This window comes from Hylobates moloch, unplaced genomic scaffold (genome assembly GCF_009828535.3).
Source record: "Hylobates moloch isolate HMO894 unplaced genomic scaffold, HMol_V3 SCAFFOLD_13, whole genome shotgun sequence".
Lineage (NCBI taxonomy): Eukaryota > Metazoa > Chordata > Mammalia > Primates > Hylobatidae > Hylobates > Hylobates moloch.
The window spans coordinates 97,625,889-97,650,467 of record NW_026652288.1 but is presented as its reverse complement, the minus strand read 5'-3'; the positions used below and the strand labels follow the sequence as shown (position 1 = coordinate 97,650,467).

Here is a 24,579-nt window from a genome sequence, read left to right as displayed (position 1 = left end):
TGCGGTGTCAGCTTTATCAACGCTCCAAGTACACCTTTGTCAAAATCTCTACGGATGAGAAAGGCAAAGAGCATGTATGGAATTGGCCAGGGCTTAGAACCGTCTTGAACATGACACACTTGTGCACATCATCACATCTTCCCAGCATCCCTGTCCCACCTCGGGCAGCAACTGTCAAAGTTCTGCCCCCAGGATGACCTCCCAGAGTCCTCAGGGCAGCTCCATCTCTCCAGCCCTCATTCCTTTCCAGCTCTTTGGTGTTTCCCTGTAATAAAAACACTGTGCACTTCTCTTTTCATGTTTTAACCATGAAGTGCCTTCCTACAGACGAGTACTTTAATCCTTACTCCAGCCAGAATAGGTAACATCAGCATAATCACCATCGTTACTCCCATTTTACAGATGAGAGGGCTGAGGCTCATGTAAGACCTAATCTTCATCTTCCCAGGGATCCTCCAACTCCTAGCCAGGCCTCTCCCAGCTCCTAAATCAATCATGAAAGACTACAGCAATCACATCCAGTACTTTTCTGATCTAGTCTCTTTGCCGCTAAATAAAAGCAGAAATCAAGGTGGCAGGATCAACCCTGCATTCAAATCACTGTACTGTCTGCCATTCTGTGCTGATCCAGGGAGCAGAACTGAAAATGTGCCTCAAGGCCCCAATCCAAAACAGATGCCATCACCCTGGCCAGATTCCCCAACCATGCTCCAAGACTGGTATCCATCTCACTTCAACCAGCCCTCCTTCCCAGGCCTGGGTCTGTCTACTGGCACAGGGGGACCCTGCCATGAAAATGAGGGCACCTCTACTGGATTGCAGGCAATCCCCTCGCTGGGCTGGCCCACCCATTCAACTATCACTGGACCACCCCCAGGCCTGCTACCCCTTCAGACACTCAGCCTCATGCCGCCTGGCTCTTTCTACCAGGCCTCCCCCTCAGATCAATTCCACCCCAAACCAAAACTTGCCACCTCCTAAGCAGATTTCTACTTCTTCCCAATTTCTATCCTTCCTCTAGCTCATTACTGCTTTCCTATTGCTTAAGCTAAGTCTATTTCAAATTATAGCTCAGAGAGGGCAGGTGACTGGTTCAAGACTACACAGCCATTTAGTGGAAAAGCTGGGGCTTGAACCCAGCTCTCCCAATTCTAAGCCTTGTGTTTTTCCACTAAATCTCAGCTGTCTCTCTCTGTCACACTGCTCATGAAGCCACTGGTGCATGAGAGGGTGCAGACCACATCTTATTCTCTTTAGTAATGTGTACACTGAGGGCCAGGTATTTGTTCAGTGACTTCCTGCAGCCCTAGGAGGTGTGACTGTCTTTGTTTACAGATGAGAAAATGTTTTCAGACTACTGCACTGCTATACCACTAGTCTAAGTAGTTGTGAACACACAGCAGTGGTCAATAAATGTGGGTTAACCGATTTTTTTTTTTAATTAGCTGAAGAGAGCCTAATGGAAAGACCTGAAAAACAAGTTTGTGACCAGATCAGGCAAAGGGGGTAAGACCCAGCTATCATTCTGCAGTAGAACTAAAAATAATATTGTTCCAGGACAATTTCCGATGGCAACGTGAAGCAGTCCATGAGTCGGGGTGCCTGATTTTGACTCTAGCTGACTCTTGTCTAGCGACTCTAGGCAAATCTTTTCTATTTCCAGGCCTCATTTCCCCGTCTTTAAAAACTTTTTTTTTTTTACAAAAGAAAGAAAGCAAGAAATCCGAGAAGTTGAACTAGATCATAGGTTCTCTTCAACATTAGTAGCACCTGTGAGCTTCTTAGAAATGAAAATTCAGGGGTCCCGCCTGATCTACAGCATCAGAACCTCTGAGACGGAGCCCAGTAAACTCTCCAGGATGACCCTAATGTTCCTTCTAGTTTGAGAACCATTAGACTAGATGACCTTTATGATCCTTCCAGCTCTATCACTCTGAGAACCTTATGCTTTCTCAATTCAACAGCATCAACTCCTCCCAATTTTGCCATTCTGATTTTGATCTGGCATGCTGGCATGAACTTGGGTCAGCTGGCTCTCTCATCTGGTCATGTCTGATGCTTCCTCCTGTGATTAATAGAAAAGGCCCCAAGAAACAGACAGTATACTCCACTGCACTTATTTTTTCCATTTACCACCTCAGTGGTATGCATTCTGTCACTATATTAAAAAAAAAAATCAACACGTACAAAAAAGCCCAACTATGAGCACTGTGGCATCCTGGTACTATCTTTTTAAAAACTGGAAAGGGAGTTTACTCCTGAGGCAAGTCAGTAAGGAACTGCTGTATTATCTGAAAAATGGGACCTTTCTGAGCCCAGTTATCTCTTTTTAGTATAAAGCCAGTTGAAGGAATAAGAGAGCATTTGCATTCTACACCTGAAATACTCGTAGATTAACAAACCTTTTCTTTCTTGGCCCTTACATTTCAAAACAAACAAACAAATCCAGATCAACCTTACAAGTATACAAACACATCCCAATGAGTACTATTTTCTCTGTGTTAACTATCAACAAATGGACTGTTTACTGCTGAAATAGTGCCTGAAACTTTATTGTGAAATGAATGAATGTGCACCTTCTCAGTGCCAGCATGGGAGATGTAAAGACAAGCAAGTTTAAATTCTACTCTAGGCAGGGAGTGGTGGCTCACGCCTGTAATCCCAGCACTTTGGGAGGCCAAGGCAGGCAGCTCACTTGAGGTCAGGGGTTTCACACCAGCCTGGGCAACATGGCAAAATGCCCTCTCTACTAAAAATACAAAAAAAACTAGCCAGGCATGGTGGCAGGCACCTGTAATCCCAGCTACTTGGGAGGCTGAGGTAGGAGAATCGCCTGAACCCGGGAGGTGGAGTTGCAGTGAGCCAAGAACCCATGACTGCACTCCAGGCTGAGCGACAGAGTGAGACTCTGCCTCAAAAAATATAAAATAAAATAAAATTCTACTCTAAAGAAACTAAATTTGAGTCTAGTGTCAGCAGTGTCAAACCTGTCCATCCATCCAACAAATGTTCACTGTTTGCCAAGTTCCAGGCAGACGGGAAGGTCCTAAAGAAGTAAAAAGCCCAAAATAAGACAAGTGTATTGATAACTACAAGAGAAGGTAAGAAGTGATCAGTGCCATGCAAGCAGTACAGACAAAGGGCCATAGAACCATAAGAGGAAGTGATTATTTCCTGCTTAAGGGGGATGGACAGAAATCCAGGCTTGCTTCATGGAAAAGGTGGTATTAATATGCTGGACCTTGAAGATCAATTGGATTAAACAGGTAATGATGGCAGGGCAGGGTAATCCAAACAGAGAAAGTGCTGCAACAAAGACAAGAGTGAGGGAAAGCAATGGAGATGAGGTTCCAGAAGTCAGCTGGCCCCCTTCAATAAGACCATAAATGGCAGGATAAGGAAGACATACAGGGTATTTATGTCTCCAGGGTTCAGCTCCTTCACCCAGCCTCCCAGCTAGAGATGTCCCTCCTCCCCCACCTCTCCAGGCTCCAGGGACAGAACTGTGCACCTGCTGCCTCACCCAGCGTGCTGTGCCTTCCCTGCTGCCTCATGCCTGCGTTCCTCGGGTATCAATGCCTGCGCACGCTTCGCTGCACTTGCTATGCCATGTCTTTACACTACTGTTTTCTGTAATTTATAAAACACATACTGCCCACGAGTTTGTATTTTTAATTCCTGTAAGAAGCTTTAGGATCCAATTTGTGTGAAAGTCAGACTGTAACATAATGTAGTATTGTATGATAAAAGCCTCCAAGAATAAAAACAGACAGTATATCCTGCTTATCAGATACTCAAGCACTGGTTCCATTCCTGAGTGTCACAGATTTCCTCATGAATAACTCTTCTTTGTTTTGCATCAACTTGTCCCAATCTTCTTGAAATAACTTCTAAGGGGAGAATTTCCTAATTTTCAAGGCTTCTTTTTTCAAACATTGATTGAGAACCTACTATGTTCCAGGCTGTGCTAAAAGTGGGCACAATGGTTTGCTTAACTTTCACAAGGTAAAACTGTGGCATTTTGTGAGGGTTAAGTCCTGTGAGACATTACTGATCGCTGAACCCACTTTACAGGTAAGGAAACATGAGGGGAAAGGTGGAGGAGCCTGGATCCAAACCCAGATTTTTGGGAGTCATCACTGGTTGCTCACTCATTTATTCAACAGGGACTGGATCAAGGCATCCTGAAGATCCTTTTCCTACCCTCTCTGGGCTTCCAGCTTCTCCCAGCATTGTCACTTCACTTTTGGAGGCCTCAGTCTGTTCCTGTAAGAACAAGGAGACTCAATGCAGGTGACTTTTAAGCCCTGCTTTGCTGGAGCCCTTCAGGGAGAGAAATCAGGGGAAAGAAAAAAAGGTGGGTCCCATCCTGCTCGACTTCATCCACAGCTGCTCCAGATTACATGATTACAACATTATAGGTTGTAATAGGCTTTTCTTTCTTCCTTTTGTTTTTGAGATGGAGTCACTCTGTTGCCCAGGTTGGATTTTTTTTTTTTTTTTTTTTTGAGACGGAGTCATTCTGTTGCCCAGGCTGGAGTGCAATGGCACAATCTCAGTTCACTGCAACCTCTGCCTCCCAGGTTCAAGTGATTTTCCTTCCTCAGCCTCCTGAGTAGCTGGGACTACAGGTGTGAGCCACCACACCCAGCTAATTTTCGTATTTTTTCTTTAAATAGAGATGGGGTTTCTCCATGTTAGCCAGGCTGGTCTCAAACTCCTGACCTCAGGTGATCTACCTGCCTCGGCCTCCCAAAGTGCTGGGATTACAGGCATAAACCACTGCGCCTCGCCTGTAATAGGCTTTTCTATAAGGAATCCTTCTCCAAATATTAAGGAATATGGACCAGGCATGGTGGCTTACACCTGTAATCCCAGCAGTTTGAAAGGCTGAGGCAGGAGGATGGCTTGAGCCCAGGGGTTTGAAACCAGCCTGGGCAACACAGCAAGACCCTGTCTCTACAAAAATACAAAAATTTAGCTGGGTGTGGTGGCATGCACCTGTTGTCCCAGCTACCCCGGAGGCTGAGGTGGAATGACTGCTTGAACCCAGAAGGTCAAAGCTGCAGTGAGCTACGACCACACCAGTGGGGGACCCCAGCCTAGGGCACAGAGCAAGACCTTGTCTCAAAAAAATAAGTAAATAAATATTAAAGAAGATGAAAGTTTTAAAACAATCCTAAACTAGGTATCCTGGACTAGATCTTGGAACAGAAAGAGGAAGTTAATGGAAAAGCTGGTGAAATCTAAATAGTTTGGAATTTAGTTCACAGTAATGTACCAACATCAGTTTCTCAGTTTTGACAAAAGTTCCATAGTAATGTAAGACATCAAAAATGAGGACAAGTGGGTGAGTAGTATATGGAAATTCTCTGTACAATTTTTACTTTTCTATCAACCTAAAATTACTCCAAAATTAAAAGTTTATTTAAAAAGACAACAATAACAAAAAAAAAACACAATCATTTAGATAATCTCTATTCTCTTTTCCAAATCGCCATTTTGTGACTTAATAAGGGTAACACATAACAGTGGCTAATATTTAATAGGCACTTATCATGTGTCAGGCTCTGTTCTAAGGGCTTTATATGTATTAATTCATTTAATCCTCACAACGAGATATGTAATTTTCTTATTATTATTTTATGGATGAGGCAACAGAGGCCTAAAAATACAGAGCAACAAGTTGAGGTATTTTTGGCAGGGCCAGAATGCAAATCCAGGCAGTGTAGCTCCAGAGCTCTGGCCCTTAAGCACTACATACTTAGAGCAGAGCTTTCCAAATGCTTCTGGAATTGGGCTTAACTAGGAATAGCCAAAGGACTAAAGGCAAAGACTGAGAGGTGAGTAGTTTGTTTAATACAAAAGAAGAGGAAGCAAAAAGGACTCTCAAGGTGACTTCTTAGTGTCTTAAAATCTCTACTGGAGAAGAACCAAACCTCGCCGAGGTTACCAATGGCCTCTCCACATCGGAACGACATCCTTGGCCTTGTCCTAACTGTGCTCTGCCCTCTCTGGCATATCATCCTTGAAGAGTTGCACCACCAGCCCACAACATGCCCTCTAGTCGGCCACTTGCTGGCTGGCTGCTGACATTTTCATCCCTGAAGTGTCAGTTCGGGTAGAGAGTGAAATGAAACATGCAGCCTGTCTTTTCAAGGCCTGCAAAATAAGCTTAAGCTTTCCACACGACTGGTTTTCCTAGATACTCAAGAATCCACGCTGAGAACCTAGTAGTGCATTGCCCAATCCTAGAAAGCAAAACCCCCTCCTTTCCAATTTATAATATACCTCATGGACTGTTGTTTCCACTAAGTGTCAAAAAGAAAGCATCTCACCTCCATTATGGGATCCTCGAGGATAAGACTTGGTCTCACTCATGGAACAACAATATGATTCCATAAAGAAATGGTGCTAGTCTCTTGGAAAGATTTGTAGCTGGCCAGGACCACCACCCCGCAATCTGCGCCTCCATTGCAATCACTTGTCTTTGGGAGGTTTCAGAGTGGACAGCATCCATAGGCATAGCCAGAAGGGAAAAAGGTGAAGAGAGAGGAAGCTATCCAGATGGAGAATGAGAAAGGAAGATTTACAGCATTGAGGGTGTAGACAAGAAAGAGATAAGCTCGGGTGACTAAAAAGCAACAGGCAATAAACAGAAAATGAATCCAGAAGCAGTCAGGATGGAAGAGAACCAATATTCATAGAAGGCCTACTGTGTGTGGGCATGAACTATGCTCACTGCAGGTATTTCTGTATATTGCCAAGCTCAAAAATACATGTAGGATCAAGCAATCCAGGTTGACTGCAGCTTGCGTTGACTTAGTAAACATTAAAATTCAACATTTTCTAGTTAAAAGGCCCTGAGAGTACACATAGCGTAACCCTAACATTTCATACACAGATAAACTGAGACTCAGACTCAGAAAAATTCAAGCCCAAAATGGAACGAGAAATACAACCCAGGTCTTTCCATTTCTTTGCCGGTGTTCTTTTCGATACAGATATGAAAAACAAGGCAGGTATTGCTGAGAGGCTCTGAAACAATTCACTGTTATGTGAAATCTCCCATGATATGGCAGACCAGATTTGTAGATTATCCTCCACCTCATCTAGCACGTTCCATCTGCTGGTTACTACCAGAGGGGAGGAAATTGGTAGCATTATTTTAAATGAAGTAGATGTCTTTCCAGGAAGATATAAAAGGGTACCTTGCGTTAGATGAAAAAGATGATTCAGATGAATAAGAATGAAAAATGAAGACACAGGTGATTCACCAGAATAAGAGAAGCTGGGGGGAAGGTAAGGTGGAGGAAGTGGTAGATGACAAGGTAAACGGAAACTAGGCTGGCTAGAATGATACTGTTCATGAAGAAGCTGAGACTCCCTCGGCTGGGCACGGTGGCTCACATCTGTAATCCCAGCACTTTGGGAGACCGAGGCGAGCAGATCACAAGATTGGAAGTTCGAGACCAGCCTGGCCAATGTGGTGAAACCCCTTCTCTACTAAAAATACAAAAAAGTTAGCCAGGCATGGTGGGGCACACCTGTAAGCCCAGCTACTCAGGAGGCGGAGGCAGTAGAATTGCTTGAACCTGGGAGGCAGAGGTTGCAGTCAGCCAAGATCACACCACTGCACTCCAGCCTGGGCAACAGAGCGAGACTCCGTCTCAAAAAAAAAAAAAAGAAAGAAAGAAACTGAGACTCCCTCTTATAAGAGTGATTCACAAGGCAGAGGATCTGCCCCAAACAAAGCATGAGAATGAGAATGTCTTACAGACGTGAATCAACAATCACTTCTGCAGATTGGCAGTCACGCAGTTGGAACAAAGCCAAAAGCAGAAAGTTCCGAGCCAAAAAATTCATTGCCTCTTACCTCTCCATATTCAGGCTATAATGAAAATTGGTCTACGTTATATCAATGTGTTAGGGAGTCTCCACCAAATCGGCCATGTCAGAATTTCACTGTTATTCTGTTCCCAGTGACTCTCTGGCAACCCTCCAGGCCTCTCTGCCTACACAGTCTATCTCCCACTAGACCCAGTGCTCCTCCATGAGGAAAGGCTGTCCTGGTTACATACCCTCCACTCCAGTTAAAAGACTCTATGTCTAAAATCACCCACTTTATGTGCACAACTTTCAGACAAAGTAGAATTCTGACCCTGTATCATAGTTACTAGGGTGAATGTCTGAGTACCGGGCTGTGGGAGGCTGGTGGCCAGGGTCCAGGGTCACAGCCCACAGCAGCTTTCCCCAAAGCATATTACATCACTGAACCCAAGAAATGCTCCAGTAAAAAGGGTAGTAGGGGGGTGCAGGGGTTCTATGATCAAATAACTTTGGGAAACAAACCTTCTGGGAGGTCAGAATGTGCATTCGTTTATTAAAGACTCAGAAAATCCCATGGTAAAGATACACAATACTGAAATTTCCTTAATTTTGTTTAACTTGGACTTTTCCCATCTTACTTGGCTACAGGACCCTTTTCTTAATCGAACAGCCTTAACACTTTGGGAAATACTGTCTTACAGAATCACAGCATTCTAAAGGAGCTTCGTGCTCCTATAGCAGAACTTTGCAGCTTTCACACTGGACTGTGTCCTCCTTAAGAGCAGGGGCCTCGTCTGAAGCAAGGTGTATCCAAACACTCAGCTTAGTGCCTTACACACTGCAAGCCAATAATATGTGTTACATGGATAAACTAAACCCAACCCTCTCATTTCTACGATGAGAAAATAAAACCAAATATGTCAGAATGACCTCTTTTATAGCTTCCTTAGGGTTTAAAAGAAGCCTCACACAGAGAATGTGCTCAATACCTTTTGAAAAGTGAAATGTAATAGAATGGGATTGAAGAAAAAGAAAAGATTGAAAAAGTTTCTCAGTTATACTACGAGCCCAAAGTTTCTATAACATGATGGACTGCTGCCTCTTCTCCTCTTTCACCCAAGTGAAGTCTTAACTAGAAGAAAATAAAAATGATGAATCAAAAAAGGAAAACTGTAGGAAAACCAAAGGCCTCTTGAGATGGGAGGTGGGGGAGGTGGTGTTTGCACACTGATGGGGACAAACAAGACTTGTCTGTATCTAATTTAGACTTAATAAGATAGTTTGCTGAATGTTAATTAAATACTCAGTGGTTGTTACCAACTGTGGTGATTAACTTAATTTTGAATTAAATAAGCAATAAATGCTTAACTGAAGTTCTATTAAATTTTACCCAGCAAGTAAGAAATATGAGGCCCTTAATTGACTTTAAACAAGATAGTTATGGCAAGTTAGTTGAATTTTTATTACCTGACGATAACTGCCTTATTAAATCTAAATTGTCTATTTTATTTGATAGGGAAATATGTCATCAGTTCTTCTCATTTACCAAAAACATGTCAAAAGAGGTTCACAGTTGGTCCGAAATGCTTGGCTTGGGTTTTATTTCCTGATCCTATTTTAAGTTTATTCATTTAAGAATGAATTTAGACTTAAGCATTAGAGAGGTCTAGGAAGGAATTATATTTATAACTGAAGAACCAGGTGACATATGTTCTAAACCAAAAAGCAGGACTCTGATTCTTCAATGTAGACAGTTTAGAGATGTTCTTTAACATCACAATACTGAAATTTCCAGGATGTCGCCATGGTTTGAAAGGCTACGGACACAAAACATTTAAAATCATTACTGTTCAAATAAATGGTTGGCTCTGCTACTGAACAAGCTGTATGGCCCTAGGTAATTAACCTCACTTTTCTAGACCTCAACTATCACACATGTTAAATGAAGAGGTTGGAAGTCACTGTCTTTATTCATTTATTTTTTTCTTCATAGTATGTGCAGCACGTACCTGGCACAGAGTAGGTAGCTCAATAAAGACTGAGAGAATGAATGAATGCACAAATAAATAAATTTAAGCAACTCAAAACATTAAACATTTTTAGCCCTTTTATATCAAGAGTCTTCAGCCCAGACTATTTTTTAATATTGTCATTTGACAATCCATATAAAGAGAAACATAAACAATAAACCACTACTTGGGAAATTATTTTAGTAATTAAAGAAATGCAAATTAAAACAATAATAAGATATTTCTTACACATTAATTTAGCAAAGACAAATGCAAGTTACGGAATTAAATCCAGGTAAGTGCACAGAGAAACAAGTAGATTCACAAATTGCTAATGACTGTGCAAGTCAGTAGTCTTTCTGGAGGCTGACTGGCAACTGATCTGAAAAGTCATAGAAATAGTTGGGACTTTTGTGCTGTAATTCTTCTCTGAAAGAACTTAAAACTTATTTAGCCAGTCAGCAAACACTGGGTCTACCATAGGTCATAATTTGGAGAAATAAAAGGAAAAAGACAGTGAGTGCCTTATTAGCTAATGGGTTGACAGAGAATCCTAAAAAAACAAACAAAAAAAAAAACAAAGATAACATTTTTCAGTGGCACTGCATGGCAGGCCTTTTTTTTTTTTTTTTTTTGTGGTGGTGGAGTCTCGCTCCGTTGCCCAGGCTAGAGTACAGTGGTGACACAATCTCAGCTCACTGAAACCTCTGCCTCCTGGGTTCAAGCAATTCTACTGCCTCAGCTCCCCAAGTAGCTGGGACTAAAGGCACGTGCCACCATGCCCAGCTAATTTTTGTATTTTTAGTAGAGACAGCATTTTGCTTTGTTGGCCAGGTTGGTATCGAGCTCCTGACCTCAGGTGATCTGCCCACCTCGGTCTCCCAAAGTGCTGGGATTACAGGCATGAGCCACCGCGCCCAGCCAACATGGCAGGCTTTGAGGCTTTACTACACTGACAATAGAATTCCTTCTACAATCATGTTATGTAAAAGATACTATTGCACTCTTTTACAGATGAGGAATTGGAGGTTCAGAGAGGCTAAGTAACCAGTACACGATTATATGGCTAACAATTAGCAGAGCTATAATTTAAATCCAAACCTTCTAACTCTCCAAACCATCCATGTAGTTTCTACTACATCCCTCAGCAATAACCACATAATGCAAGGCACAAAAATTGTAACCACTATAAGCAAAAGTCAAAGTGCCAAGAAGGTACTCAATTAGGTGGTGGTGTTTTTTTTTTTTATTTCTTAAGCTATTCTTAAAACTCAAGTCATCATGTATTACTTCATATATATTATTCATTCATTTATTCATTCATTCATATGTTCATTCAATAAACACTTATTAAATTATTTATAACATTCCAGGATTTGCAGCAGATGCTGTGGATATGAATATGAACAAAAGCTAGAGCCTGACTCAGAGATCTGCACAGGCAGGGAACAGGAAGAATTTGGCATTGCAATAATAGAAAACTTAAGTCCTGGTTCAATGTTTAACTTGCTTGGGTCCTGGGCAAATCATTTAACCTTTCCCAGGCTCAAGCTTCTGATTAAACTTGGACAATAATAATAACCATCCACAGGACTACTGGTATGATTTACCTGTAATTTGTGGGAAAACACATGGTTATCCATAAAGCCCTATAAGAAATGGCAACAGCAAGATAAGTATTATGCTATGTGAATGGATTCCATTTTGACCAGGATCCTGCAAGCTGGGCCAGCCTACCAACATCTCCCAGATGAGTGAGCATTAATTTATTGGCAACAGAATGGTTGTTCCATCACTACTCTGAATGAACTACAGGCCACCATTCTTAGAGCTCAATCATCCATTTTTAACTCTCTCTGCCTTTTGTCTAAAATAATCCTGAGGAGCCAAATGGATAAAGCATTCCCAGATAAGATTGTTATAAGTCTGTTTTCCCAGGAATTAAATTAAAAAAAAAAAAAAAAGAAAGAAAGAAGAAGAAGAAAGAAGAAAAAAAAAATCAGGGTTGATAGGTCTTAAAGACCTCGTAGAGGAGTTTTCAACCAATGCCTGAACTTTCACGGTAACAGTCCAGTCAGTCACTGCTTGAATATCTCCAGCAATTAGAGATTCAGTAACTCCAGAGAGAGCCATCTCATCTCATTCAGAATTAAGAGATGTCATGGAATCCTTACAAGATAAAAAAGGGTGGAGATCTTCCTTGACAAGCAGTTCTCTCAAAAGCCGTATGTCACCCGTCTAAGACACTGGGCAGAGGATGAGAATACCTCAGTGTTATGCTGGGACCAGGGCTGTGAACTTTGCACGTGTCATTTTCTTAGGGGCTGAGTCTCCCCTTATGCAAAATGAGAAGACTGTGTGACTTCTATTCTATCTGTGAGTCATCTCTCACATCGACTGCCTCAACCCTAATTCAGTTTTGCTTTATCATTTGCCTGGGCTGTTGTAGCAGCTCAGACGGCTCCTGCCGTCTCTAGCACCCTCGCCTTCAATCCATCTAGCACACTATAGCTGATTATTTTCTTAAGGCACAGATCCAGTCATCTCATTGATGTACTTGATGCTCCTTTCAGAATGCAGTCTCAACTTCTCAGTACAGCAATCAAGGTTTCTCTCAATGTAGAACCTAACCCATCTCCATAGCCTCTCTACTATGCAGTCCACCTTCATGACTCTGATTTTTCAAGGCACCATGCACTTTCTCACCTCCATGTCTCTATCCATGTTATTTCTCCCACTTAAATATCCTCTACCCCACCAAACAAATTCCCAAAATTCCCACTTACCCTTCAATGCCCAATCAAATGACAATCTCTTTATCTGAGTTTCCCCAGGTCCCTAGGGAGTTACCATCCAATTAGAGCCATCAGACTTTTTTTTTTTTTTTTTCTGACAGAGTCTCACTCTGTAACCCCAGCTAGAATGCAGTGGTATGATCATAGCTCACTGCAGCTTCAAACTCTGGAGCTCAAGGGATCCTCCCACCTCAGCCTCCTGAGCAGCTAGGACTATAGGCATGCACTACCACACTGGCTAATTTTTTTATTTTTATTTTTTTAAAGATAGGATCTTGCTATATTACCTAGGATGGTCTTGAACTCTGGGCCTCAAGTGATCCTCCTACCTCGGCCTCCCAAAGTACCAGGATTAGAATGTAAGCTACTGCACCTAGCCCCTTCAGATATTTTTTGCATATACTTCTACATACTGTCTTGATTATTTATATGACCTCCTGGAAGCAGAGACCACACTGCATTCATGTTTCCATTGTCAAAACCCAGAGTAACATATCACTAATTCTTTCACAGATGCACCTGACACATGATGTCAAATGAATACACAAATGTGTCAAATTTATGGAAAGAATGTTATCTTTAGGGTCCTGTCCAGCTGTCACTACTGGAACCCTAGATATTCTCCAGGTAAAGCTATTAAACTATGACCAAGAAGAGAGACTTCCAGGGCGGCAATGACCACCTACTGGAACACTGACCTATCTTTCACCTCATTCTAAGCAAAGGTGTCACTTACCTGCCTGGCCATGGCAGAGTTTGCCTTTCCCATGAGTCAGGGCACACCCAGCCCTGTGGGTGGCAACTCTTTATTGCTCTTCCTGAAAATGACTCGTTTTCATACCAAATAAGACAGAAGCTCCAGGTGCCAACCAAGTTATTTTCTTCCTTGAACTAAACAAGAACTATCTTCAGTGGAAATTCACTAGGAAGTACAAGTGCAGATGACTCTGCATAATGGAAATGAATTTCCACTGTGAACTCTTGGCACAGAGTTTAGTAGAGCATTAGGCTTCCACGGTTACAGCTAGAGATCATTATCAAGATGGGCCACTGAATGGAAAATAATAGATTCAGGGACCCAGCTAAAGTACACACATGAACAGAGAACCAATCTTATTTCTTAACTCTCAGTAGCCAGAGCAGTTCAGCTGCCTGCTGCATCCTGGTCTAAGCCTTCCCATCCTTCAACGTCCAACTGAAGGCTCAGCACTTCCAACAAGCTCCAGCAATTCACAAGTCCATCAGTCCTTCACACGTGCCTCTCCCACGGCACTCTCTTATATTATAGATATACATTAACATGATTTTATCAACCCTCATAAATAGTAAGTGCTTACGATCTTGACATACCCTTCAAACAGACTTAAATTCCACTTCTATAAATGTAGTCTATTCAGCAGACTTTTTTTTTTTTTTTGAGACAGAGTCTTGCTCTGTTGCCCAGGCTGGAGTGCAGTGGTGCCATCCTGGCTCACTACAACCTCTGCCTCCTGGGTTCATGCAGTTCTCCTGCCTCAGCCTCCCGAGTAGCTGGGATTACAGGCACCCACCACCACACCCAGCTGATTTATTTTTTTTGTATATTTAGTAGAGACGAGGTTAAATCATGTTGGCCAGGCTGGTCTCAAACTCCTGAACTCACGTGATCCACCCACCTCAGTCTACCAAAGTGATGGGACTACAGGCATGAGCCACCACACCTGGCCACTCAGCAGACATTTCTTGGGCACCTAGCACCTCCTCTAACAAAAACAGTGGATGTTTGTTGAGTCCTTGCCTTATGCCTGGCCTTATGCACATTATTTACACTACCTCACTCAATATTCACCTATAAGTAGGGTGACCATATAATGTATCCTCCAAATCAGGACACCTATGAGAGTAAAAAGGAACACTATTGATACCACTGAAGTCCTCTGCAAGTTGACAGTTGTGCTGCTGGGTGGTGGCCTGAGTAATTAAGGGACACTAACAATGGCTTTAGCAGGAAGGGTGCATGCTGGAGGCAGGTCAAAGCATCCTCCTTTAAGGTCAGTGAGCCTGACCTGTCCTGATCCTCATGCTCATCTAGCCCATGAAAGGTTCCCACACAAGTTTCTGAAGAAGACCTGGTTTCACCTTCAACACCAGCTTTCCATTTGAACTACAGAGGGATCTCCAGCTATGATGCAAAGTCACAACACAAGCAATTACAACAGTAGAAGCAGACCCTCTATGGGTAACAGATACAAACAGCGCAAACAAAACCCAAGAGAAGGTGGAATGGTGGCAGTGGAAGAAGGGACATTGCACAGCCATCCACTGGTGACAAATCAGTGCACAACCTGGAAATGCCCGTGAATCTCTGTGGCACTCATCCCACTTTTGGGGGCACACTACACTCAACCGTGGTGACCTCATTAATAAGAGACCTAAAAATGAATACATGGAGAAACCAAATAGTGCCTGTGACCACCCAGAGCGCACCCTGTATTAAACAGCACAGCGAGGACTTGAACTAGGAGTTGTCTGGGTCTAAATCCCTTGAGCCCCACAAGCAGAGTAAGGTGTCATCACTGTGTGCCAGATGCCCCGCTGGGCATCCAGAATCGGACACATGTACAGACTGCATTACCGTTGACAAAGCGCCGTCACAGAAATGCCCCTGATTCTCACAAATGCATTGTGATATATCACAGGATCTCCATTGAAAGGTAATTTAGGCTCAGGGATGTTCCAGAACTTGTTCAAGATCACAGGGCTTGTGGTTAGCCCAAACACAGGTCTTCGTTTTCCCTACACCAAAAATCACCAGTATTGCCAAAATGATCCAGTATGGTGAAGCCCAGATCTTTGAACTCCCCGGTCCCAAATCTGATTTTTAGTCTTGCCTTCCAAAGCCTCGAATATAGTCAGCCAATGCCACTAATTGGTACTAGTGAAATAATAATAATACTTCTCACCTGTGTAAAGGGCTTGCAGGGATGTTCACATCAACTATGCTCATTTGCAAAAGTGAAGGAACAAGACAGGAGTTTTGGAGAGGGGGGGTTTGATTCTCACTCTGCCACTTAAGGCCCTGCACCCCAGTTAGGAAAGTTTTATAACCCTTGAACTCTTGACCAATATCTACAAGATAAGACTGATCTAGCCAACTTGTCTCTTGCATTATAATTGGGAACAAAGTAATAAAAATGATTATAAAATGCATTTGCTACATTAAAAGTGCTATGAAGGCTATGAAATACTCATGGTTTCTGTGAGATACATTGTGATGGGCAGGCTCAATAGGGGAGGCAAACACAAGAGGATCTACCTTGTAATGGATCTAAAACTATTGCCTAAAAACCTTTAGGCAAGCACAAGTAAGTAAATATTAATGGAGAACGGTAGAGAGCAGGGACAGGGAGCTGTCAAAAGCAAGGAACCTTGATGTTAGCATGGAGGCATAGCTTGTTCTCACAAACAAGCATCAGTGGCAGCCATCCATGGCAGTAACATAAATAAATCCCCAGACCACACACACTCAAACTGAACCATCTTAATCTGATTGCTTTCTAAGTAGGAAGCACAAGTTTCAAGCCTAAGACACGATAATCTACAAGTTACATCCTCTCCTAAAATTCTCCAAAGCAGAGAAACTCCTAGTGGAGGGTGGAGTGGGGAAGGAATGTGTGAGGTACAGCAGAAATCGAGAATGAAAAATACCTGGAAACAGGGCTGGCCTAGGATTAAAGGCTGTGACCCAACTTCACCTCAGCTGACAAGGGTGTGATTGAGCAAGTCTGTCCCTTTTCTGGGGCCTAAGTTTCCTCATCTGTATAACAAGGGATCAGCTCACTCTGGCCAAGAAGGCCCCAGTCCATGCTTGGCTGGCAGCTTGCTCCTTCTCCTGTTGACTACAAACTTTGGTGTACATTAAAAAAATTATTTTCCCCAGCCAAGACTGATAAGCTGTCAAACAATTAGAAGGACAAAAGTAGGAATTAAGCTACCTGTATTATTCTAGCAGCAAACAGTTTCTGGAATCCATTTTTCCCTCCCTACTCTGCTGACCTGATACAGGCCCATTTCTCCTGTCCTGGAACACTTCAGCAGCCTTCTAAGCTGGGACTCTGCCTCTGGTCTTAACCTGCCCTCAGTCTGCCACCAGAGCTCTCTGAAATACAGATCCAACAAGGCCCTCCTTTGCTCAAAAAAAATACTAATAAAAGCCTTCCTGCTCCCTCCCACCTCTGCCATCATCTTTAGCTTGGCTCATCAGCCCTTTATCAACTAACCCTCCCTAGCCAGCCCTATCTCTCACAGTGATCTCCAAACACACATTTATATTCCTCAAACACTTTCAGGCCTCAGGCCTGTGCACATACACCAAGGTCCCTATGGCTAGAAAGCTCTTCCACTCCTGTCCACCATGTAAACTCCTATTCACTTCTCAAAACCCAAACAAATGTCTTCTTTTCTATAGGCATTCACCAGTTCTTCTAGATGACTGGTCACTCCTTTCTCCATGTTCCCATTAGCCCTTTGCTCATTACTTTATTAGAGCCTTAGCATCTTCTCTTTCAGTTTCTTTCCTATGATAGAATGAAGACTCTGGAAGGCAGAGCCTATCTCAGTTTTCTTTGTAACCAGTATCTAGCATTTCTGCCTGGCATACAGTAATCACTTTGTACATAAGTACTGAACTCAATACATGAAATTGAGTTGTATCTGATCACAGATATGTGTGGGTTGGAAGGGTTAAGGAGTCTGGAAATTGCTTCATGGCACAAGGTGGATTTTGATATTGAGCCTAGAATCACAGGTTTACAACAGGCAGAGACAGAGAGGCTGGAAACTCCAGGTAGAGTAAACAGCATAAGAAAAGGCATGGATTAAGAAAACAGAGGGCTGGGCGCAGTGGTTCACTCCTGTAATCCCAGCACTTTGGGAGGCCAAGGCCAGCGGATCACCTGAGGTCAGGAGTTCGAGACTAGCCTGGCCAACATGGTGAAACACCGTCTCCACGAAAATACAAAAATTACCTGGGCATGGCGGCAGACACCTGCAATCCCAGCTACTTGAGAGGCTGAGGCAGGAGAATCGCTGGAACCCCTGGGAGGTGGAGGTTGCAGTGAGCTGAGATCGTGCCATTGCACTACAGCCTGGGCAACAAGAGTAAAACTCCATCTCAAGGCTGAGCATGGTGGCTCATGCCTGTAATCCCAGCACTTTGGGGGGACCAAGGCAGGTGGATCACGAGGTCAGGAGTTCAAGACCAGCCTGGCCAACATGGTGAAACTCCATCTCTATTAGAAATACAAAAATTAGTCGGGAGCAGTGGCAGGCTCCTGTGATCCCAGCTACTTGGGAGGCTGAGGCAGGAGAATCACTTGAACCTAGGGCGTGGAGGTTGCAGTAAGCCAAGATTGCGCCACTGCACTCCAGCCTGGGTGACAAAGTGTGACTCCGTCTCGAAACAAACAAACAAACCAAACAAACAAACAAAAAAATACTCCGTCTCAAAAGAAAAGAAAACAGAGGAATATTCAAGACCACCTGTGTGAGGGAAAAGTGAAAGAGCAGTTGCAACTGCAATTACCTTAGCATAGTTAATCTCACAACCCTCAGCTCTACACTCCCAGTCCCCCAATCTTCACTCTGCTGGCAGGACTGCCCAATGCCACCTGGGCCAGCAACAACCAGCTCAAGGTTCTGGGGCAGTAAAAACAGTCCTGCTCCCCCATGATTGCTATCCTGTGGCTGCAGTGAACTATTTTACTCCCTCTCTTCATCAAGCAAGTATTTCTGGAGTGCCTACCATGTGTCAGGCACTCTTCTGGGCATTGGGAATACAGCCATCAACAAGCAGACATCACTGCAATCCTCAAGCAACTTATTTTAAAGTGGAGAGGAGGCAGACACACAAATATGTAAGATGAAGTGGTGATGCATGCTTATTCGTGTCCATAAACACTGTTCATTCACCAAACAGCTACTGAACATCCTAGGGTCTGTCTCCTCTCACAACACAATAAACAGATTATTAATGCCTTTATCTGTAAGTGGCCAAAATGTAGATGACCCACGTGACTCAGGTAGGTGATAGGAAGGATTGGAGGTGTTCCCTCAGAGCCCTCAGCCAGAAAGCTTTCCTAGAAAATGCAGAAGCTATATGATTCAGCACCAGACAACATATAGCACTGTTACAGGAGCCGTAAGATCAAAGGTAATGACTGAGTTCAAGACTATCACTTCCCCACTCTGTTACTTTATTATCCTAACGGCCTCTCTACAAGGATAAATCACATCCTTATCATAGCAAGGGACTGGGGAGGGGAGCTCTGTTGAAAGAGGCAGATGATTTGCTAGAGAGGCTTAGTCCTTTCCAGTTAGGTTTGGGGAGAGACGACACCCAAGATAGCATCTTAAGAGAGAAAAAGGGGCTAGAACAGCACCAGTGTGGGACTGAGAAGCCCGTTTGTCCATGTGAATCCTCAATTGTGACCCCACTAGGGCCCCATGAATGTGGGCTGAATTAAATTCCAGGGAAGAACACAGACAAGCAATGTCGATTTGAGCTTTTCATGCATGTGGGCATGGAAAAGAGTGGTGAAGAGGCTATAAAATCAGGCAGAAGTTTGAATGTCTCCTGGTAGTTGTATAACCTTATTTCACCAAATTCATTTTCTCATCTGCAAAATGAGACTGGTGATCAAAAAACCTACTTTAATGCATCAATATGATAATTACATAACAGGTGGTAAGCATTTGAAAATATTTCAAAATTATATTACTATTAAAAAAGAATGATAGGAAAGTAAACATTTTCTAGCCTCAACTCTGTTGTTTACCTGCTTCCAAACATTAATCCCTACAGCTACCTACAGCTACCTATCCACCTACCAATCTCACTGATGTGACCAACATTTAGAATGCACCGGCCTTTTTCTCCAAGCCTCCAGGCAGCCCACAGCAGACTTCCACAACACACTTGAAATCCTTCCACCCTTCCCCTTGCCCTCAGGTTCTCCACCTCATATGCTCCCTCAAGACAACAGATTTTCACCCAGATACTAGCTTCCTGCATGCAGCAACATGATTATATCTCCCAATTCCTCACCTCTACTAAGTTTCTTCTAGCAAAGCACAGCCCTCCAAAGCCAGATTCCAGGAAAAGTCTCACCCACCAATGAACATACTCAGCTTGGAGCCTCTAATTGCGGCCCAGGGTCAAAGTCCCAGGTTCACTCAGACTAAAAGTGGTACTGTGCCTCCTGCACTACTATCCAAATAACTGCTCCCACAGAGATGACTCTAGAGACCCTGCCCAGCCTTATTCTCCTGTGAATCTCTACAGAACCACTTAACGGCTCCTATCGAGATTAATTTAAACCTTACTTCTTAAAAAAGTAAAGGCCCTCTTCTTTCTCCATTTTCCATGGTCCTCTTTGTGGCTGGCCTTTCAAAACACAGCCTGGAGAATAAAGCAGCTTCTCCCTGCTCCTGCATCTGCTACTGTCTTGCTAATAGGTCCTTCTCTCACCTGTCCTTCTTCCATCTGGACAACTCCTACTCATTCCTAGAGGTTCAGCCCAGACACCCCCCTCTCTATAATGGCTTCCCTGAGGGTGAGCCTTCTCGGTGAAGAGCAGCCAAAACTTACCCTGTAAAAGCACTTAATACACGGACATGCCCCACTCCACCTTTTTCCCTCCCCCTCACACACACCAGACACTTGTGTGCTCCTCAAAGGCAGGGACCATGCACACCTCATCTTTGTACGCTCAGGGCCTAGCCAGTTTCTGGTTCACCGTAAGCAGGCTCCAACCCCTGGATTTACCATGCTACCTGCCATTTTCTATCTCCCTGTCTTTTTTCTGTTTAATGCAGCAAATATCTGCACTAAGGGGGCTACACAGTTCTCATGAGTTACACTCTGCCCATGTACAAAATCCCCATCATTCCAGCATCTTCAGCATAGTTCTGAAATCAAATCCACTCTAACTCTTGCCCCATTCCCAATTAACCCAGACTGGCTCCACAGCAGGGTAAAGTCACATGTCATCACCAAGAAGCAAAAGTTCTGGGTTGTAATTTTGAGCACATCTCTAATTAGCTATATGACCTTGGGCAAGGGTTAAAATAAAGGTGAGAGCAGCAGTAGGCCTCATTCTCAGGGGACTTTTGAGATTCAAATGGAATATCTGATTGGAAAGTGTTTTATAAAGCGCAAAGCACTGTGCATTCATAAAGGACATGATTAACAATTTTATCAAATTTAAGCCATCAACTGTAAGATGTGCCATTACCAACTTAGGATGAAAAACAACTGCACAACTATGGTACATTGTAACAAGACAACCACATTTCAGTGATATTAAAATGTGAAAAAAGTGTGTTTTAGAATTGATTCGACACAACTTATTTGTCTCAATCAACTACAGGAACCTGCTATAAAATTTTCATATTTGTAAATGGCACATAATAGGTATTCAGTAACCTATGTCAAGTAAATGAACAAGAACCAATTGATAATATTATTTTTCTTGGGGGGGGCGTGGCAGGGGAAATAGAGTCTCACTCTGTCACCCAGGCTGGAGTGCAATGGTGCAATCTTGGCTCACTGCAACCTCCTCCTCCCAGGTTCAAGAGATTCTCCTGCCTCAGCCTCCCAAGCAGCTGGTACTACAGGCACATGCCACCACGCCCAGCTAATTTTTGTATTTTTAGTAGAGACGGGGTTTCACAAGGTTGGCCAGGCTGGTCTTAAACTCCTGACCTCAGGTGATCCACCTGCCTCCAGCCTCCCAAAGTGCTGGAATTACAGGCTTGAGCCATCGCACCCAGCCAATAATATTCTTAGGCCAAATTATTACCTCTCTCATTGGAATTGGGCAGCAGGAGGCTTCCCAACGCCAGTACCTCCCCTCTAAATCATGTCTCAGCCTGCTCAAAACCCTAAAATGATGACTTTAAGATATATCCAAACTCCTTAGCCTGGCATTTTTAAGGCCCTTTATAACCAAGTTTCCTCTCCCGTCCATCATTTCCTGGAACTGTCTTCACCAGAATGTGTCACTCTAAGAAAGATCCTACTCAAGTCCCAGCCATAGTAATCAGCTCATCAGCTCAGCTTCTCCTCCCTCTGCGTACACTCAAAACCAACTCTAAACCCACGCTGCTTACAGAGAGCCTGCCTCTGGGGGGACTGCCTAACCCTAAGGCCCCAGGCTTTTATCCCTACCATTCAGATTAGGTAATCCCCTCTGGAGCCTACATTCTAGACTATAAAGTTTTGGGTGTTGGGGTTGGGGGCTGCGCTGCAGAAATTAAATGCAAAAATACACACTCTCCTTTGTTTGTTGTTGTTGTTGTTTTTTGTTTTTCTGAGAGGGAGTCTCCCTCTGTCGCCCAGGCTAGAGTGCAGTGGTGTGATCTCAACTCACTGCAACCTTCGCCTCCCGGGTTCAAGCAATTCTCCTGCCTCAGCCTCCCGAGTAGCTGGGACTACACGCCCCCACCACCACGCCCAGCTCATTTTTTGTATTTTTAGTAGAGACAGGGTTTTGCCATGTTGCCCAGGCTGGTTTCTAACTCCTGAGCTCAGGCAATCCGCCCGCCTTGGCCTCCCAAAGTGCTGGGATTACAGGCGTGAGCCACCGTGCCTGGCCCACACACTTTTTCCTTTAACTGCCCCCTGGTGCTGGCAGGAGCTGTGCAGGCAGAAAAACTGGTGACGAAGTGGAGAAAACCCTATTGGGTGTCCTAGTCCCCCACTATCCACCATTATTGACCACAGGCTCTAGGTCTAGCACCCACCTTTGTGGACCTTTACCTATTCTTCTATCTATAACAGTTGAGGAAGGGGGAGGATGGAAGAGGGAGCTAGATGCTTTCTAAAGGTGCCTATCCACACTCTCCCTTCCTTCACTTTAGGCTTTCTTAAAATGCACGTGTGCAGGGAATGGTAAGCCATTAAGTCATTAACACCTTAGTGACAGTGAATTTTACAGGAGAGGCAAGACATTTAGAAAAAGGGGAAGGAATGGAAAGAGAAAGGGGACTGGAAACACAGTTAAGTGAGTTTGGTACTAGCAAAAGCCCCAGAGAAGACCCTGAGTTCTCGCTAGTTTTTTCGTGTTGGGGGAGGGAAAGCAGTAGATCCCTTCTAAGAGAAGGGAAGCCAGAGAGATTTTTCAGTTCTCCTACGACTCCGAGGTTCCAAAGACTCTGCCCTGTCCAAGCACCCAGGCACAATTCCACTGATTAGCTCATCTCGTATCACAACCTCCCCCATCCCCAACCCCTTGCCTCCAACTAAAGAATATTTATACTTTCATCTCCATTTCCCACACTACTTAGTCTTCTCTGGCCCACGGTTCCCTCGAAGAGATGTCTTCCTCCAAGCCGCTAGCTGGCTTCAGGAAACTCCTCAACCTTCAAAAACCCCATTCAGTTCAGGACTCTCCAAAAGGCCGTCCCAGGGACCAGAAAATCAAACCCCTTGCCTGCAACTTCCTTTAATTTTGTCCATGCCTTTGTTCCCGCACTTAGCATTTTCTACCTTAGGCCAGGTTTGACTCCTAGGTTCAGCTGAGTTCCTTGAGGGCAACGTCCAAGACACCAAGCACAGTGTCTGCCACACACAGGGTGCTAGAGAAATGCTTAGAGAAAGGGAACTGAAGTCCGGAGCCAACTATTTGAATTATGGTTTGGCCTCTAGTAAATAACTTCCGGGCGACCCTCCTTCTCTCTGGGCCTCAGCTGCCCCAACTGTAAAATGGGAGGACTTGGAGGACTGGGTCTAGGCCCTTTCCGCTGTGACAACCGTGATTCCGCGAAAGCTCTAAGCGGATGGGCGTGGCCCCGCCCCCTGGGCGCCCAGAAAAGTCCGGGCAGGGGGCGCGCAAGCCTCCAACCCCGCCTAGCCTGGGGTCGACGCTTTCGGAAAAACTCTGGGTCCCCCTCCCCCATGGCGTGCACCCCGTGATTGGGCCGCGGCCGGCACTTCCGCACAGCGGGCCAGGCCAGAGCAGGGCGCGCGCCCCGCGCTCCTGCCACCCCGGAGGCGCTTGCGCCGGGGGAGGGCTGGGGGTTCCCGAGGCGCCGGCGGGCGGAGGGTGAGGGGAAGGAAGGATTTGCAACAATACCTCAGGGAGGAGGCAGCCGGGGCAGCGGCGGTGGCGGTGGCGGCGGCGGCGGCGGCTGGAGGCGGAGGCAGAGGCAGAGGAGGAGGTGCCCGGGCACTCCCCCTCCCATTGTCCCCAGCCCCGGACGGGCCCGGCCCCGCGCCCCACACTGGCCTCCTCGAGCGCGCCGCCCGCGCCCAGCGCCCCGCGCCGCGCGCCCCGCGCCCCGGGCCGTGCAGCCAGCCCTTACCTTGCAGCGCCCGGCTGTCCCCCGGTCGCTAAAGCTACTTATCCCGGGAAAGCTCGCGCGGGACCCGGGAACGAACCCACAGACAAAAAGTGAAACTTCGGCAGGGCTGGAGCGGCTGCTGGTTGGTGCCTTTCCCCCTCCTTCCTCCCCACCGTCCCCACCCCCTCCCCTTGGTCTCCCGTGCGGTGCCCTGAGCGCTGGAGGCTGACGTCAGGGGCCTGAATTCCTGACTTTGCCTGCACGCATTTGTCCATGTAAGGTATGGGAAGGCGTGTGCCCGCGGAGCCGCCGCGCAGAGCTCGCCTGGCGGGGGAGGGGAAACCCGCAGCCGGCAGTGGCTTTGCCAAAAGGTGGGCGCACTGAGGGCATTGCATTTCCTGGGAGGAAGAGGAGGAGACGCGGGAATGCAGGGAGCTTGCAAAGGAGGAAGGGAAAGAGGGAGATGTGGAGACTTTGCCCCTGCTAGAGGAAGAGGAAGGAGACGTAGGAGGAAGCGGCCGCGTCAGGGGGCTCCTGGAAGATGGAAAAGCGTGCGTCTACTATTAAGGCGTCAAATTAGGGCACTGAGCTTGAATGGAAGAGATCCAGCCATGAAAACCCCT

General features: G+C 45.0%; 1 protein-coding gene across 2 annotated transcripts in view; it reads right to left on the bottom strand.

Moving 5' to 3' along the window:
* Positions 1 to 24,085, bottom strand: part of LPP (LIM domain containing preferred translocation partner in lipoma) — a 722,568-nt gene extending 698,483 nt beyond the window's left edge. Inside the window, exon 1 of one of the 2 annotated variants that reach the window (XM_032171893.2) lies at positions 23,978 to 24,085. The gene's annotated coding sequence lies outside the window, so the exon portion shown is untranslated. Of the gene's footprint in view, positions 1 to 23,748; positions 23,764 to 23,977 lie in introns of those variants that run through there. The other variant, XM_032171894.2, reaches the window with a different exon arrangement.
* Positions 24,086 to 24,579: the final 494 nt, after the last annotated feature.